The sequence below is a fragment of the Rattus norvegicus genome, chromosome 14 (assembly GCF_036323735.1).
Source record: "Rattus norvegicus strain BN/NHsdMcwi chromosome 14, GRCr8, whole genome shotgun sequence".
Lineage (NCBI taxonomy): Eukaryota > Metazoa > Chordata > Mammalia > Rodentia > Muridae > Rattus > Rattus norvegicus.
The window spans coordinates 28,733,463-28,753,892 of record NC_086032.1 but is presented as its reverse complement, the minus strand read 5'-3'; positions in this window follow the sequence as shown (position 1 = coordinate 28,753,892).

The window sequence follows — 20,430 nt, the reverse complement described above, 5'->3', positions numbered from 1 at the left end:
CAAAACATTCAAGATCACAAGTTTAAACTATGTTATTTTTTCATTTATAAATAACATCCTCAGAGAATATAAGAACATGGGGTTTCAGTGTTGTTAGTAAAAGTGAAATGGCATGACTCCATGGCCAAATCCATTATTGTTTGACATGGTCTCAAAGATGACTTCAAGGATATAGGATATTTTTGATAATTACTCTTTGATAATGAGTACAAAGATAGTCTATGTTTTAGTTTTTGATTTAATGTCTAGAAACAGAATACTTAAAACCAGTCATCTGTTCTTCTGTTCTACATAGATGTCTAATTGAATAGTCAAATGTAAAGATTTTCCAACGTGTACTGCATTAAAAGGAAGTGAAAATATTCACATATGAGATTTAAGAACTCCTCTCTCATCTACCCCTGATTTATTATGAGTCTAAAATGAACATAAAATTTAAAGGAAAAAAACTTTAGAATAAACTGATAGGAAATAAAACAAATTATAATTGTATATAGGAGCCAAAGAATGGTGTGGTCTGTGTACTGATTGGTTCAATAGAACATCTTGTTAAATGGATAGATAAGAGAACGAAGTAGTCAGAAATTGGCTGAACACAATAAGAAAGGATATAAGGAGACTCTACACCACAGACTGTACTTTGTGCTGAAATAAATGAAAAGTAATGATGTCATTGGAAATGTTAGTTTATGTAATGTTTTGCCTTATCAACGAGTTCCTTAATATTACTGCTGAGTCCTCAGGAGTAAGATGATGAAGGCAATAGAAAATTACAGCCAGACCTACATATGTAAAGAGCCCTGAAAAGCCAAATCTGTTCTAAACAGAAGAGAAAATTATAAAACTACAATAACAGAGAATATTTTAATATATTTCTGTTTTCAGAGAATGAAACAACAATGAAAAGTCATTTCATTAACATCCATCTCTGAACTGTATTTTATATTAAAAATTTAAATCATAAATCTGCCCATACATAATTTTCCATGAAGTTTGAATGAACCTTGTAAACAATAGCAATATAAGGGTTTGGGGATTTAGCTCAGTGGTAGAGCACTTGCCTAGCAAGCGCAAGGCCCTGGGTTCGGTCCCCAGCTCCACAAAAAAAAAAAAAAAACAAAAAAAACAAAAACAAAAAAAAGCCCAAAAAACAATAGCAGTATAGCCCTATGAAAAACAGTTTGCATTTTATCTTTAAAACAACAACCAAAGTTAAACATAAAATGTTGATACATAAAAATCACATAATACAAGGGAAACATTTTTACCTATTTATAGATGTATTTTTTTCAAATCTTGAGGTCTAATTTATAAATTTTATATTTTATTTTCTATAGTTTTAAGGTCATATAAATTTACATGAATAAAATTGTGTTCGGTAGACATTATTTGAAAAGAACTTTCATAGTCAGGGCCTCCAGAATTTTACCAAAGTTGTCATCTTTCTTATTATAATAACTCAAAACCATACAGTAGAAAAAAAGAAAACAACTTCGACAAAGGGTGCTGGTTGAACTGGAAGTCATCATGTAGAAGACTGCAAATAGACTCATAATTAACATCTTGCTAAAAGCTCAGCCCAAGTGGATCAAGGACCTAAAAATAAAACCAAGTACACTGAATCTAACAGAAGAGGATCTAAGAAATAGCCTTTAACACTTTTGCACAAGGGATATTCCTCAACAGAACACCAGTGGCTCAAGCTTTAAGATTAACAATTGATAATTGGGCCCATATGAATCTGAAAAGCTTCTGTAAGGTAAAGGATACTGTCAATAGGACAAAATGGTAGCCTATATATTAGGAAAAGATCTTTGCCAACTCTCCAACCAACACAGGGCTAATTACTAAAATACATAAAGAACTCAAAAAGTTAGACTCCAAAAAATTTAAAAAAAACAATTATAAAATATGGTATAGAGCTAAGCAGAGAGTTCCCAATGGAGGAATCTCGAATGGCCAAGAAGCATCTTACGAAATGTTCAACATCATTTGTCATCAGGGAAATGCCAACATCTACACTAAGTTGTAAACCAAACAGCATGGCAAAGATAAAACACAGAAAAACAAAAACAAACAACACAAACCAAAACACACCCACCCACCCCCCCACACACACACCAAAAGACAAAAAAACAAACAAAACTTGCAGCACATGCTGATGGGGATTTAAAGATGTTGGTTAATTCCTCCATTGCTGGTGGAATCCCAGACTTGTATAACCACTCTAGATATCAATCTAGTGATTTCTTAGAAAATTGAAAATACTCTACCTAAAGACCCAGCTTTGGGCATATACCCAACAGATGCTTCACCATATACAAGGACACATGCTCCACTCTATTCATAGCAGCCTTATTTGTAATAGCCAAAAACTGGAAGCATAACAGATGTCCCTCAATAGGAGAATGGTTCATTTCCATAATGGAATACTATTCAGCTATTAAAAACAATGACATCATGAATTTTGCAGGCAAGTTGATGAAACCAGAAAATATCATCCTGATTGAATAACCCAGACCCAAAAGAACATGCATGCTATGTACTCACTAATACAAAGATATTAGCAAAAAAATTTGATTACCTGTGGTATACACCATAGACTCAAAGAACAAGAAGGAAAGCCCAAGTAATGATGCTTGAGTCTCATTTAGAAGGGGAAATGTAATAGTCATAGGAGCCAGAGGGAAAGAGGTGGGTAGCAGAGGGGAATAGAAAGAGATGGGGGGTTAGGATCATGTATGGGGAGAGTCAGCAGACTGGCCCAGAGGACCAGAAGGTTGAATATGCAGCTGCTGGGGATAGTGGGTGGAGGAAACTTCACATGTGAAGGGGAGTGGGGTAGGAACAATGTCAGGGGAGGCAAGATATAAATAAATTACTTGATTACAAAAAATGAAAAAAGATTCTCTTGCTTTTTCTGGCTTGGTATCCATTTTTCTTTCTCTCTCTCTGTCTTTGACTCTCTTTGTATGTCTTAGACTGTAGATATAACCTTAATCTATTTCCTGAACATAATAAATATGGTATATGGCAGTTGGAAATAAAAGACAAGCTCAGAAAAGGAAAGCTTTGGCTGTCTCAATATTTACCTGACTCCATGATGACAGTCAAAGCAATTGATGTTGGAACCTTGGTTTTTCTCCATGTTCTATTCTTCATGGAAAGTTTCAAACTTTCCTTTAGGTAATACAATATAATATAATATAATGTAATATATGATATGGCATAATATAAATAGTACAATACAATACAATAGTAGAAGCATATAGATGAATTCAGATATCTACTTAGGATTAGCAATATTAACTTTAAACCAGGTATCTATGAAATTCATAGTTAATAATTATTATTGTGGGAATTTTGCTCATATCATAATGAATATTGTATTCATAATGCATACACACATGATATATGCCAAGTAACTTTGTAAGTTAATATTAATATATAATCAATATATGTTTACTATATGTTAAAGATTTTCATGGTATCTAGAAGTTCTGACTCATTATAACCTAATGAGTTACCACTTGACATGCACCGTAGCCTTGATGAAAAAGTCCTTGCACAGTACATGACTGTGTGTAGGCACAGCTGTTGTAGCACTTCTAGCATTTTTTTCTTCATACCTCACTTCCTGAAGAATTTAAAAATCAGACAAATGCCTACTAAAAATGATTAAGTGTATACTTATGAATTTACTGTGTTTTTCAACACAAAGAGAAAATTTTTTTAAAAAATCCTTTTATTAGAATGAGAACATTAGAACAGAAATCATGCTTCTATCAGTCTATAGTCAAGGACGTAAAGTGACTGCAAACATGACTAATACCTCTTTCTGAGAAATCATTACTTATAATGTCATCACTATTTCTAACTCATCCCTCCTCCCTCCAAGTAAAAGTAGCTACTGGGAAGTCACATTCTCTCTACTTTTGGTAGTATCTGAAGCCAGAACTGAATCTTTCTTCTTAAACTGTTCCAAAACTGGATGAATGATATTTAACCACCTTCCTCTGCCCAAATCTCCTAATTGCTACTTGCTAATCAATAAAAAAATTCTACTTTCCACTATTCAAACTCTCCATTGCTTCCAAAACTAATGAAGGTCACAATGGTTATATGAACAACTTTCCTATCATTGATAATTAGTAGATATAACCAATTAGAATATTGAACTTAAATTATATCTAAATTATAAGTGATACATATATATGTACATATATACATATATATATGGAGATGTATTATGCTACCTCCCAGTAGGTCATTATTTCTCAGATAATAACATTTAATGATTTTGATTGAATGAAGGTAACAGATTTCTCTAAGATCAGTTTTTCAAACTATTCAGTTTTAAAATGAATGGGAATTGCCTGGTTATATATTTCACAATCTCTTTTTAAAAATCCATTATTTTAGCTACTTTAACTCACTGTTTTTGTAAAGTGCCAACCAATTTAAAAATGACACTGGGTACACAGTCTACTATTTGCAGGTTCCTATTCATAGATCACATCACATTTATGGCTGAAATCAACATTTCATCATTTATCTTTTCTTGTTATTTAAGACCCATGCTTCTCTAGCAGAGACAGTGAACTGAATGGGAGATTTAAAATTCTACTCTCAGCAAAGATATGTCCTCCATTACTCATAAAATATTTCAGTGACAAATCATAGGCCTTTTGCATTTTTCCGAAGAAGAACGATACTTCTTAAATATTTTGCTCCCTGGTCAGAATTCTGTGAAAGAATACTATAATCACAACGTATGATCAGTCACTTTAAAAACACAGGGCAAGACTATAAAAACAGATCGATAACCTCAAATTTCATTAACTGTACATTAAGGGAGATGCATAAACCCCAAAATACAGTGAAATATAAGATACAGAGTTTTTTCAGGTATAATGCTTAGTTTCCTATGATTTTTGTATAAAATGTAACTGGACCTCACCTTACTGCTAGGAAGTGCAATTGATTTGCTCACCGTCTTTACTAGAACATTAGTCATGAACATTAGCACCGAAGTGGAAGCAAATAGTGCCTCTTTCACACCGGTGTGGAAAGCATGTGCAAGTTAAATGTTTGTGCTGATATGAATATGTGTGATTATACTCTTGAAGCATACATTCTTTATGCAAATTTACCAGAAAATTAAAACTGTGAGATAAATATATTCATTCATTTTCTGAAAATATGGTGGCATTTTGATAATTAATAAGGGTTATCAAAAATGGAATTAAAAACAGAAAGTAAGTTTCTCATGTATCCATGAATAAGAGGCTAAAACATGAAGAAATTATTTTGACAAATATGTATTTCACACCATGATGATATCCCAAATTCTTTAAAAGACTCTCAGAGAGATAGAAATATAGAAGAGGCAAAAAGCAAAAGTCTTTTGGACTTTTAGGCAAAAGGAAAGAGGAGGGGAAATGGAGGGATAGAAGAAGAAAAATGGGAGGGGAGGGACGAGAAAAAATTTGAGGAGAAACAAAGGAGAGGAGAAATTGGAATGAGAAAGAGGAATTTCCAGTCAAATAAGAATTGAAATTTAGAAGACGAACTACACCCTCAACCTATCACCATTATCTCTGTATACAGACCTTATTAAAGTCACATATACATACCTTAGTTCCCAGTTACCTACTTCAGTTTCTTGGGCAATGGTCCATGAAATTGTTCTAAAAGCAAGCCTGAATTTTCCACATTGCTTGCTTCTAATCATGCGAAGTTTCCACCAGAAGAAATCTTGCCCTTTGCAATAAGGTCCTTTTTGACCAAATATATCCCAAGGAAGTAAAAACCATTAAACTTCCCTCACTACTGTCCAAAAGAGATCAGAACAACTCCCTCCAAAAGCTACGTTAATGTATGATGATAGTGCAGTCTTCAGTGTTGTTCTGAGTTGTTTTTAAACACCATAATATGATTTCTATGACGTGTTTTTAATTTAATATAACTCAAAACTCAAATTACAGTGTTTTCAAACAAAGATAATTTCAGTGTACAAATATCTGAACTGAGTAAAGGCAAATTTTATTACTGTTTGATCAAGATTAGTTTCATCATCCATGTACTTGTGTATGAGTAAAATAATTGGGCATGAAAAGTTTATATGTTAGATTACTGCAAAATCATTAAACAATATATGTCCTAGTCATTTTACTTTTCTTTGAAAAGCACTTAAATGTATTAATATCAGCCTTGATTATTTGTCACAGACAAATACCTCTAAGATAGTCTACCTTCCCTAAGGGTTGTAATTATTTTCCCCAACTTAAACCACGATAAGTGACAAAAATAGTAATTATATAAATTTGTTACTCCTTTATTAATTTTAAAGAAAATTAACATAAACCATTAACATTATTAATTGGCAATAAATGCTAGTTTGATTACTCTACTCTAGAGATAGAGACTCAGGATGCTTTTCTATTCATTTAGAACGTAGCAATGACTAATACAAAGGTTCATCAAATTTGAAATGTCTTTACTTTTAGAAGACAAATATTAAGTTGGGAAGCAGGAAGGCAGTAAGAATTGGGCAAGTAGGATGTGTATAAAATGGAAGTGGGTAAGCAGGAAGGGAAAAAAGGAAATGGGTAAGTGCCAAGGACAACTTCAGCTTGCTCTGAGATTCCTGAGAGACAGGCTCTTTGAGTGTGGGAAAACAAAAAACAAAAAACAAAACCAAAACAAAACAAAAAAAACAGTACATAAATCCATCATGGCATACAAGCTAATGACCTGTGTTCTGCTTGAGACAGCTTTCTTTTGAGATCTCCAGACAGGTCATCCAGATAAATTCCCAGCTCTCCCAGAACAAGGTCCATTCTTTTATTTACATTTGAATACAGAAGTTTACTCCAGGTTCCCTTTGTTGTTTTCATTAATCATTTTATTTATTTACATTTCTACCTTCCTTGTTACCCCTTCACAAAACCCCATCTCTTCTCTGTCTCCCCCTCCCCTTTGCCTCTATGTGGGTGCTCCTCCACCCACTTACCCACTTTAGAATCACTGCTCTAGCATCCCCCTCCCCTGGTGCATCAAGCCTCCACAGGACCAATGCTCTCGTCTCTCACTGAATTCAGATAAGGCAATCCTCTGCTACATATGTATTGGAGCCTTCCTCTACTCAAAGGATAAATGGGCGTAGAAAGAAAGTGGAGAAATGACACCCTTCACAATAGTCACAACTAATATAAAATATTTTGGTGTGTCTAACCAAGCAAGGGAAAGATCTGTATGACAAGAACTTCAAGTCTCTTAAGAATCAAAGAAAAGCTTAGAAGATGGAAAGATTTTTCATGCTCAAGGATCGGCTGGATTAACACAGTAAAAATGGCCATCTTTCCAAAAGCAATCTATAAAAGCAATCTACAGATTCAATGCAATCCCCATCAAAATTCCAACTCAGTTCTTCACAGAGATAGAAGACCAATTAGCAAATTACTCTGGAATAACAAATAAATAAATAAGTAAATGAATAAATAAATAAAATAACAAACAGGATATCAAAACCTCTTCTCAACAGACTCCCTTTTGATTACTACATGAATGAATCCATGACCCCAGCCTGATTCTTAGAAAAAGACAGCAAGCACATTTTTTCCATCTTTATTAACTTGAGTATTTCTTATTTACATTTCGATTGTTATTCCCGGCCCAACATCCCCCTAACCCCCCCTCTCTATGGATGTTCCCCTCCCCATCCTCCCCCTATTACCGCCCTCCCCCTAACAATCACATTCACTGGCAGGACCAAGGGCTTCCCCTTCCACTGGACAAGCACATATTTTTAAAACATTGCAAATGGATTTAGAGGTCAGCCTTGCCTACTTTTACATGCACAGACAGTACATTTAGAAGGATGGGATCTTGTGATGTGATCATCACTGCCCAAATCTCTATCTTCTCCTTTAATCTCTTTCTGACAAGCTTGCTCATAGTGTAGCTGCCTCTTTTGTTTTTAGGTCTGTGAAGCCCGTCATACTTCATTTTGCGTTCTAATATTTTGAATACTTGAGAAATTATACATCCTTGAATTCATGGTTTTAGAGTTCTTTACCTCACCCTTAAGAGCATCCTGAAGATCATAGCACCTATCATTCTTTGCTAAGGACATAGATAGATACACCCTCACTTCCAGTATTTGATTCATCTCTGATTATCATAGAGTCATTAACCTTGGCACAAAAGACATTCCCCCAATAACCTTAGCATGGAGACTATTTCCCGTAGGAACAACATAAAGTAAATTATACAAACAAGCCTTACACCTAGCAACAGTCAACATCCATGGGGGTCCACAAGAGTCCTGATGACTTTGTTCCAAGAGTGGGAAGCCATGCCATACTGTCCCTTCCACATGGCCACTCAGGACTAGGTAAGTAAGTAGAAAGTTAGTAAGCAGTAATGAGGAAGAAATGGTTGTGTTAACATGGTAGATTTGCTATATATTTTCCACCTTGAAAGTCACATTTCAAAGATGTTCACATTTTATTAAATACTATTTTCTAGGTCATTCACATCTACCAGAGCATCTTTTAGGTTGGCTTGTGAGGCTTCCAGATGCTTCCTCAATAAAACTGGATTAACATCTTACATTTTAGGCAGGGGATTTTTATAAAATAATTCCTCTATCTTGATCCTGAGGCATCAACAAAATAAATCCCAAATAATATTAACCATTTGTAGCATACAATATTCTATATTACTAAAGAAAGGAAATTCTTTTGGTTGGCTGCAATAATAACTTTCTTATTGACTTCTCATTATACCTCATGGCAGACAGTACTCTAAAATTAATTTGATCTTCAGTATAATACACTCATTTTGGTTTGCCTTTCTGTACTTGATGAGACCTATTTTCTATCAAGAATACTCCAGTCATAGTGATTACAATCAAATCCAATGATGTGTTTTGATTGTAATAACTAGACCAAATGTTCATTAATATTGAAGTCAGAACACTAAGTCTACTGTTCTCTCTTCATTTACTTTACTGAAGTATTAAACATTCAGATAAATCATAACTAAAACCCACCCAAAAATAAAGACTCGTCTCAGGTGAATAAAATGTAAGAATTCACAAAAAGTTAAAACAATGGAAACATAGTCTTATGAGAGAGGAAGACAATGGCTCCTGTGGCAGTAAAAGATCAACATGAATCTCGAAGATATTTTTTTCTTAAACCTCTGACGTGAGTTTTTCCATAAGCCCATCTCTCCCGCTCAACTTCTACTCATCTTTCCCTTGCATTTTCTTTGCTTGATTTTTAGTAGATAGTGCACATTAATAGATATATCTATGGGAAATTCTCGAAGTTCATGCTTAAATATAATTTTTGCTTTACATACAGATGGAAAAATTCTCTCTTATATTAAAATTTTTAAATACCTATGCACAAATCAGTAAGCTTCATTTAAAAACTATATCATATAGTTATGGTAAAAGAACAAAGAAATGATTTTCTTTCAATTTTAGACAACAAATCTACATTTATATGGAGAAGCAAACTCCACTGGAATTCATATATTGAAGGTGGTTTAGGGTGTAACCGTTTTAGACTCTTTAATCGTCCTTTACTTCTATCTGAGTATATCAGACATATAAATGAATCCAATTGAACCTCACAAGTATACAGTGATGTTGATGCTTCAAATTTCTTTTAATTCTTATATTGATGGACCCATGCACACCATCACGCATAACTCCTATTTAAATGCTCTTTTGCTTCAAGTATAAATAATATAAAAGGATAAAGAAAATAAGCTTTTGGGTTCAACATATATTTCTAAGTTTGTTCTATTGTGTAGTCACTGCCAATTAATATCTATTCAGACAGACTCACAGGCAGTGGCATTGTTACCCACCCCAGTGTTCTGGGTTCTTGAATGAAAGGCAGGCGTGCGTGTATGTGTACACACACACACACACACACACACACACACACACACACACACACACAAACTTATGTTTTAATATTTCTTAAGCAGCTCAATGGCTGAGCCACTCCCAAACATCTACATGGTTAACATATTCACCTCTGGTATTCTTCAGTTATTACTTACTAAAATCTATACTTTATCTTTGTTGTCTTAGACCCAGTCAGGGAGATCCTGGGGCTACTCTCTCCTGCCTCTTACATGTCTTCTGTCTCTCTGTCCTGAAATGTACATGTTGGCTCTCTGACTCTCTACTTCTCTACTTCTCTACACCTCTACTTCTCAGGTGTAGCCACTATAACGTTGCCAGCCTAGTGGCTCTTTGCTTTTTCCTCCCTCTGTCGCTTGCCTTGAAATCTTCAAAGTCCCTTTTCTGTCTCCCTGTCCACCCATTGTCCTCTGGCAGCTTGATTTACCATTCAAAACCAATAGTGTCAGAGACCCTCAACATCTTATGTGGAGATTCTCACGTAATTCAGGGCACCTAGGTAACATAATACAAATGTTAGACCAACTACAGAAATGTTGTATACCTTTTTAAAATGGAAAATTGTGTAAATGTGTAATGCTTTATCACAAAATATTTTAATGTGCATGTGGAAATGTAAAAGTCTTTGTTCTATGCGATATCTTGAGTTAGGTTGGCTGTAAAAATGTTTTGAAAGTATGGTCTTATTTTAAAATAACATGTAAGATTTTGAGAACTAAAGGAGTACTGGATAAACAATGATAAAGTCATTAATGGTTGACTGTAACCTGAGATTATAGGAAAAGAACAAGTATCCACAGCATATCTTTTATCTTCAAGGAAATATTTCCTTCACGTTCAAGAATTTATTTTGTAATAGAAATAGTTTCTCTTCCCTGCTGAAAGGCTTAAGCATAAATCTACTGCTCCCAAGCTAAACAGAAAATTGGAATCAAAGCTTCCAGGTGTTCTCTACCCGGTGTTTCTGGCTAACTCCATACCCTGTCCTCTAGGCTCCAACCTCGGACTTGTACTCTGACTGTATCTCCACACTGCAGAACATACCTCACCCTATGTCCGGGAATCTGCCTTTCTCTTAGTCACAGTCCATTCTGTGCAAGTAATTTTGACTTTTTTAGAAAACCATATGCTAATCACTAATTATTTAAGCAAGTATCTCCATTATGCCACAACTAAATTCACCCTTTTGCTCCACACTACACAGATCTTTATCTCTTCTGTGTTAAATAAAACAATTAAAAGTTTTCCTTTGTGTGCATGCTTTGCTCATCTTTCTTCCAGTTCTAAGGTCATTATGAGAAGAAAATCTTTTATACATTTGAATACTAGGGAATTTTATAAAGGTATATTAGTATATAAAATCTATCTTTAATAAAAATTAATAAATGAATGCAGGGTATATCGGTGTGTGTGTCTGTGCAATATACCGGAGAGTAATATATTTATCCAAAATCTTTGATTAGAGAAATTTAGTTTAGCTGTCTGAATATCACCCATAGAAAATACTGTGTTGCTGTTATCACATTTGAGAAATTGATCGTATTTTTCAATGCCAAAATATATAATAGAATGGGTGAAAAATTGTCCTACAGCATTCAGGATGTATCTATACAGATAAAGTGCTTGCCTTAAATGCAATAAACCATGAGTTCTATCTCAAGCATTACACGAAACATGTTTAGTGAGTATAAAGATGATCTTCAGTTACAGAGATATTCTTTATTATATCACTCCTGGGTTCAAAGACTGGGTTAAGGAGTAAGTAAGCAGACAAATAAAAATTAAAAATATAAACAGAATGCAAGTAAGAACATATATCCATATATAATCACTATATATTCCAACACATAAATTAGATGTCGTCAAGGCATACAAATAAACATTATGTAAATGAAGTAATTATCTTTTTATGATACTGCATTGAATATTACTTCAATATCACAAGGAAGTTTTCCAATCATTGTATTTCATTGCTTATAGTTTCTTTCTCCAACAGTGAAAAAATATTTTTCTTTATTTGTAAAACATTTAAAAATTTGTTTATTCTGGTATACAAATAAAATTGTTTCAGGCATATCACTGCATATCGTACAGAAATGAGCATACTAACTAGAGTTTGTAATTTACTATATTTTATGAAGTACTCAAATAAATTAGGAGAGAGCATGAACTTTGCAATGTATCTGCCATTAAGATGCTTTAATATATTTAATAATAGAACAATGGGAAAAATAGTTCACATGCTGATATGAGAAAAATTGGCAGCTTGGTGAATTTCTAAACAGAAATCCAACTGCATAGTTGTATTTTACAGAATAACTAATGTTATACACTGACTTTATAAAGAACATAGATGGCTAATCACCTGATTGAGATGAAATATTGAAATGCCTCATTATATTTAACTTCATAATATTTTTTTTTAAAAAATCACAATGACCTGAAAGAAATAGAGACTATTTACTATATTTATTCTTTCAAAATTATTTTACATCATTTTCAAGGTTTGATAAAAGTAACTTCTAGAATTTAAAGCCCTATCTGAGGGTAATTAGTAACATTTCATAACATGTGACAAGTCACAATTGTAGCTGTTAACTCATAATGTGAACAGTAACGTAAACATATTAAATAATGTTCTTTTTTTTTTCAGAGCTGGGGACCGAACCCCGGGCCTTGTGCTCGCTAGGCAAGCGCTCTACCGCTGAGCTAAATCCCCAACCCCAATAATGTTCTTATTAATGTGGCTGTAAGTCATAATACTGCATGTTTGAGGACAGAATCATTTCTCCAGCAGTTCTCCTTCACACAGTTTGACCTATTCCTTTTATATAAGCATTCAATGAGAGGGTTAAATTATCATTAATTAAATTGTCTAGGACAATATTTAAAGATTTACAGTACGGAATAATGAGACTTGGCTATTGAAAACAATGTCAATCAAGCTTTCATCTAGTCAACTTAATTATTTTCTATAGAGTATTTTGCAATTCTTTTTAACAATGTATTTCCCAGATCTACTCATACTTCCTTAAGGTGGTCATGTCCCAGTATGCGTATAGTGTAATTCATACATGTAAGAGCAGAATCATAACCTTCAAGTTCATTTTTCAACATCTGAAAGCAATAGTCCTAGAACGAGCTATGATTTTAGAGTGTTCTTTCTAGAAATCACATAATTTCAATGAAATAGCATTAAGGGACATGCCTTTAAGGGGTAATGAGCTCATGAAGATATCTTCCCTGGATGGGATTAAGTGATTTTGTATAAGGGCTCTGCAAAGAATCAATTCTATGATTTTATGTTTATTTTTCTAAGAAATAGAATTATGCTCAAATGCACATTCACTAATGATGATAAATGAAGAGAAAAATGCTTCACTCTTCAAAACAAGCTATAAAGGGAGCTTCCTCAGATAGAACAAGAACAGAGTGTGTGATTTAGACGAATAATTCCCAGTTCAGTATCATCTACATATTCGACCTTTAGGAAAACTTTATTTGTAACAGTTTCTATTACTATGTGACTTCAGTATTGGCCAGGTCTCAGAACTTCACCTGTAGAGACTTTCTAACCACGTTTGCTGTGTAATTATACTCAGAGAAAACTAAATATTGTGAATCTTTGTCCTTAATTTGAAGAAGCCAATTTGCCTCACACATTGCTTTGATTCCGGCACTTTAAACCACGTTTGCGTATGTACAGAATTAGTTACACAAATTAGGCTAACGGGAAAGACAATTAATTTATCCATGTCTAATGGTAGAAAGCTTTGACAATAGCAATTTAGATCATTTCAAACCAAAAGACAACCTAGAAGCAAATAAGCAATTACTTTCCAATTGTTGACAAATACAGTAATCACTTTATCAATGGCACAGTCCACTTAAGCGGAAGAATGGTCTGTGCAAGCCATACGTTCATTGATCTAAATAGTCACATGGCAGCTATCATTGAGAAAACTGAGCTCTCTAAACTCTAATACAGTTTTGTACTACTGTCATGATATTTACACTTAGGTTTACCTTCTATCACTTATGTATGAATAAAGAAAATGACAGTATACAGTATGCTGTCTAGTTTTATGTCAACTTGTTGCACATAAATTCATTTGAAAAGGTGACCCTGAATTGAGAAAATACCCCCACCAGTCTGTCCACCAGAGGGCATAGATGACTGTTAAGCCTCAGAGAATTGGATGAGTCATGCGAAAGCCTGAGCTTGGCACCTTTCGGTAGGTTCAGAGTTCCTGAAGAGGACACAGGGGAGACTTTTGGTGATGCTTCAGCATGTTCAATGGATAACTCGGCACCATGGGATGACTAGCAATGTCAACAGCTGTAGCAGAAACCCAGACTGACCAGCGCTTGAAGAGATGGCTCAGTAGTTAGGAGCACTGACTGCTCTTCCAGAGGTCCTGAATTCAATTCCCTGCAACCTCATGGTGGCTCACAACCATCTGTAATGGAATCTGATGTGTCTGAAAACAGCTACAGTGTACTCATACTATATAAAATAAAGAAACAGAGAGGAGGGGAAGAGAGAGAGAGAGAGAGAGAGAGAGAGAGAGAGAGAGAGAGAGAGAGGGAGGGGGAGAGGGAGAGGGAGAGGGAGAGGGGGAGAGGGAGAGGGAGAGGGAGAGGGAGAGGGAGAGGGAGAGGGAGAGGGAGGGAGGGAGAGGGAGAGGGAGGGAGGGAGGGAGAGAGAGAGAGAGAGAGGAGAGAGAGAGAGAGAGAGAGAGAGAGAGAGAGAGAGAGAGAGAGAGAGAGAGAGAAACCGGCATTTATTCGGACTAGCAGACCAATAGAAATGACTGGCCATGCCCTTTGACTTCTAGAAGATTGTGTTTGAGAATGCTTTCCAGACATTAAACGTTAAGTCATTTACCTCTTTGATTTTGTTTTTCCTTTCTTCAGACTGTGTCTGTGCCCTGGTTCTTTCAGCAGGAAGAAAATATTCATTTTATTCTTTTATTTATTGGAGCCGACAAATAATAGCCTTTATAATTTTACTTAGAATTTTGAATATTAGTGAGACTGAATATTTTAAGAGACTTATTCATATTCATTCTTTTTCAGTGATGTATTCATTCAGTGACTTGGCTAAGTTTATATCGACTTGACACAAGTTGAAGCCATTTTGGAAAAGAGGACTTCAACTGTCAAAATGTGCCCAACCAGATTGTCCCTGAGCAAGCCTCTTGATCATGTACTTAATTGATGTTTTTTTTTTTATTTGATGCTTTTATGAGGGAGCATCCAACTCACTATGGCTGGGGCTGTCTCATAGCTGGTGGTCCTGGGCGCTATACAAAAACAGACCGAATGAGCCACAGAGCTCAAGACACTAAGGATTGCCCATCAAGGTTTCTGCTTCATTTGCTTCCATGATTTCTGCTTAGAATTCTGAAAGGATTATATGTGATAATGAACTGTGATATTGAAATAGAAATGGAGGAAGCCTATTTATTCCCAAGTTGCTTTTGGTTGGGATGTTTAATCATTGCAATAGAAATATAATTAAGGGGCTAAAACATCAGCCAAAGAGTACACATGAAGCAACCCATGACTCCAGCCACACATGTAACAGAGATAGCCTTGTCTGGCATTAATGGAAGGGGAGATCCATTGTCCTGAGAAGGCTCAATGCCACAGTATCAAGGAATGCAATGGAAGGGAAGTGAGAGGAAGTGGGTGGGTGGGTGGGTAGGTGGTTAGGAAAACATCGTCATAGAAGCAGGGGGAATAGGGGAGATAGAATAGGGTTTTTCCAGAGGGGAAACTGGGCAACTAGATAACTTTTAAAGTGTGAATAAAAAATATCCAAAAAGAAAAAGAATAAAAGAAAACATCATGACCAATGAGCTGAAGCAGAAAATAGAAGGTGAAACATGCAGCATAAATAAAGAGAATTCTGGGCAATAGAAACAGGGGATTCTACAGAGGACTCTTAGGAGAGGGTCATAAGCCAGTCATGTAGCTGAACTCAGATTAGAATAAAAAGAATATTAATCCCGAAGTGCTGAGGAAACAGATGTACACTAGTACATAACTGAATTTGGGATAGAAAATAAAGGATAATAAGCTAAGAGCTAGTTGGAGAACAAGTCAAAGCTTATCTCCTAGGAATTTATTAATAAATACTTGGTATCAGAATAGCTTTTTCTGGGAATTTAGTGGTTGGGAGGAAAACCTACATTTTATAGTTATAGAATCTATTCAGCCCAGAATCCTGTCATGTTCAAATGGAAATAATTTTAATTCTTCCTTTTATGTTTCTAGAACTTTCTCTTGTCTTGTGGTTACAGCTTGGAGCACAATATTGAATGAGAGTGGAGATAATTGGCCTCCCTTATCACCTCCCAGACTTTAGAAGAAATGCTTCAGTTTTCTTCCAGTTAGTATAATAATGCCCGTGGGCTTTTCATGTCTTGCCTTCATTGTTTTGCGGCATATTAACTCTATTCCTAGCACATCCAGGATTTTCGACATGAAGACAAGTTTAACTTTGCCAGATGACTATCTTTTTTGCATCTGTAGAATTGGTCACGTGACTTGTATCATTAACTTTTTGTTACGTTGATCAACATCTATTGACCTGCACTTGTTGATCCTTGCATCCTGGAATAAAATATCTTTGACCATGGTGAAAAAAATATAATTAAGACAGATACCTTCAGTATAAAATAAATAGACAAATTATATTTCATATTATGTGAAAGCCAGAGAATGCCAGCAAGAAGCAGATACATTCTTTGGGCTGTTTAAGGCAGTATCTCTCAGTCTCATATTGCCCCCATCTTCTTTTATCTACAGGTATAGTAAAAGCTTTGGCAGCACCATATTTGAGGACCATAGTATCTCTGATACCCAAAGCTATCTTGTCAGGGATGCTGAAGCCAAAAATGTATTTTATTATACTATATAGATTTCAGTAAACCATAAAATTACTAAGAAGAAGTAATTACAATTAATAAAATGATGATTTCCAATTAAATATCCATGAACTGTCTGTTCTATTGGAACAAGAATGTAGGGATTCTTATAGCATATTTTGTTGATTATAATACTTTAAATGAATTTATAATATAATTGTTGGTATTTCCTTCTAGTGGTGAGACCTAACATATAAATGCTAGTTTTTCTAATAGAAGAATTTGCATATATTTTAGTTAAAAGTAATACTGAAGCTTACCATGTTGCTAGATTTGCTTCTCCATTTTCTAGCTACTAATTTATATTTGAATATCGTGCAGATTTGGTAGAATGCAGAGAAACTGGTTAAAAAAAATGGGATGTGGAAAGGATCTTGGATGAGCTGGGGGAGGAGATGTACTAACCAGAATATATTGTTTGAAAAACATTTTAATAAGGCTAAAATAATTTAAATTAAGGAAGAGCAGATTACACAGTATGTATTTTAATTCTGAGTTTAAAACTGTACAACCTCCATTTTCAGAGTAGAAGAAATCTGGTAAAAATTTTGATCACAATAATAACCCCAGTTAAAGCCAGTAGATGGCAAAAAAACACTGATGTCATGCCCCATATAAAAATGATCTGTAATGTATTTTACTACATAAACTAAAAAATTCTACTTATACTGTTTTAACTTTTCACTAAACAACTTTTAATTGGCTATAGAGTGTAAATATCACATTTTTGCAATACAGCAATCTTTTCTATAATTTCAATATAAAATAAAGCTACTAAATATTTTTTTCAATTTATAATAAGTATGTGAATGTGGCATATCATATATGGAGAGTTAAACATTATGTTTGTATACAGTCATATTCATATAGTCATATATCCCTACATGTATACAGATACACATACATATATAGACATACAATTATACTTATTGTGATAGTATTTCACTTATATACACTTATATATTAAGCTACCTAAGTTGTTGAATATTTTTTTCTATCCCCTACCCTCTTAATTAAACAGAATGAAGCAGTCATTCTCTATATTGCTATCACAAAAGATTGAATTAACTTGGAGAACATTTTTATTTTTTATATTTCTAACTCCAGCATGTTTCCTTACACTGGTATTTTACGGTGAACCCTGTACATATAACACTAAATTTACACAGAGGCAAAAGAAAATTAGTCAATGGAGTAATATCAGTTGTGGAGGATGAGATGATTCAATGCCGGTGTCATGATGGCAAGTCTATTCTCAGCTTATAGCTGAGGATGACAGTGGAAGATAAATAAGACACTCCAAAGAGAATAGGACCAGCTTGACTGACAAAAGAAGTGAAACTCACTGCCTTGCCTGTGAGTAGTTAGTGATAGGATTTATTTGCACCTCTTGATTTGAAATTTACTTTTGGATTTCCTATCATGCTGACCTTGAAAGAGTGACTGCTCTCTCTCAATTCCATAATAAAATGCCTTAGAGTTTTGCAAATATTGAGGTAATTTTCTTTTCAAAATTTCTGATCCTGTTCTACAAAAACAAACTAAACTGTTGTCCCAAATCTGCTGCTGAGGAATTAGAGGTTTCTAGATGAGAGCAAGTTGTATGCTTTTATTTTAGAATTAAAATATTTTCAACATTTTGATTTTCTACAAATGTATACTTATAATGTTGAGTCTTAGAGTTTTGAAATTATGATAACTATTATAGCCATTCAATCCCGCGTAGCATGTGTAAATGGAAATATTTGAGTAAATGAAAGCTTTGTCTAGTATCATTTGTTTGTTTGACTGCCTTCTGGGCAGGTTTAGCCTTTTTTTAAGAGGAAATAAAGGTGGGGTGGATCTCGGGGAGAGAAGTAAGAAGCACCTAAGAGGAGTGGGGGGGGGGAGAAGAAATTGTGGTTGAGATATATTTTATGTAAGACGATTATATATTTTAAAAAAATCAAACAAACAAAATATTCTAAATGAAAAAATGTATATTAATAGATTCTTCATGCCAAAGCCTTTAAATAAATCTTTATTTACTATATCTTATAATCAATCAACTGTTTATTTAGCTGCATAAGATTTTTCTACCAAAGTTAACATTGGTCCAAGGACATATAATTCTTTTCCACTATTTTCATTTCTTTCTGGGTATGATTGGATATATTTATTTGTGTTAAAACACCCATTCTCACATATTAATTCCATAATGAATTATTTAATTAAACATAAGCAACATTTACATATAATAAATATATTAAGTAAAGTAGAATACAAATTTAATTTATAAAATTAGTAACATTCTTATATAGTACTCACAAACTTATTGAAAAAGAATTCAAGGAAATGTCCTATTCAATGAAGACTAAAATATGTATATTGCAAAGAAGCAAACAAAAAATAATGAAATACTTAAACAAGAAAGATATTTAATATTTAAAAAGTATTTGAAAAAGATATTAAAAGATGGCAAGACAGACCCCTTACAGGGTTCTATGTCAACAATTAGTATTTTAATAACTCTCATAAACATATTTAACTCCTACAAGCAATATATAAATTCTAGTTTTATTTGTAATATAAAGAAGCTGGTAAATAGAGTTTATTTATTTAAAAAGTTGTCTGAATTTATAAGGAGAAATTTAATAATTTGGAATGTTTCAGGTTTTATTATTTTTCTGTTATCATAACACTTTAGTATTTTCTAAATGACCTTAATTGTTATATATAATTAAAATAACAGATAAGTTAAATAGCTCAAGTAATGTGATGACATAAGCATCAATATTTTTCTTAAATTTGATTAGCCATAACTGGGAATTTTATGCAATGTGATCAAAATCATTCAGCCATAGGCCTACTAGGAAACCTGTTATAACCCAGGAACAAAAGAGGCAGACTCGAGCACTGTCACCAAGACCAGATACTACGAATAACCAGATGGCAAGAGGCAAGCTCAAGACCATAAACAACCAAAGCCAATATACTGAGCATCATCAGAACCCAGTTCTTCCACCACAATAAGCCCTGAATACACCAACATACCAGAAAATCAGGAAACTGACCTAAAATCCTATCTCATGAAGATAATACAGCCCTTTAAGGAGGGTATAAATAACTCAGTGAAAGAAATACAGAAAAACACAGGTAAACAGGCAGAAGCCCTTCAAGAAGAAACAAATGAATCCCTTAAAGAAAACACAGGAAAACATAATCAAACAAGTGAAGGAATTGCACAATGCAGTCCAGGACCTAAAACTGGAGGAAGAAACATTAAAGAAAACACAAAAGGAGGCAAACCAGGAAATAGAAAACCTAAGAAAGATGTCAGGAATTACAGATGTAAGTATCACAACAGAATATAAGAGATAGAAGAGAGAATCTCATGTGTAGAAGATATCATAGAAGAGATTGATACACCAACAAAGAAAATTCAACACATAAAAAACTCCTACCCAAAACATCCAGGAATTTCAGGACACAATGAAAAGATCAAATCTAAGAATAATTGGAATAGAGGAAAATGAAGACTCCAAACTCAAAGGACTTGAAAATGTC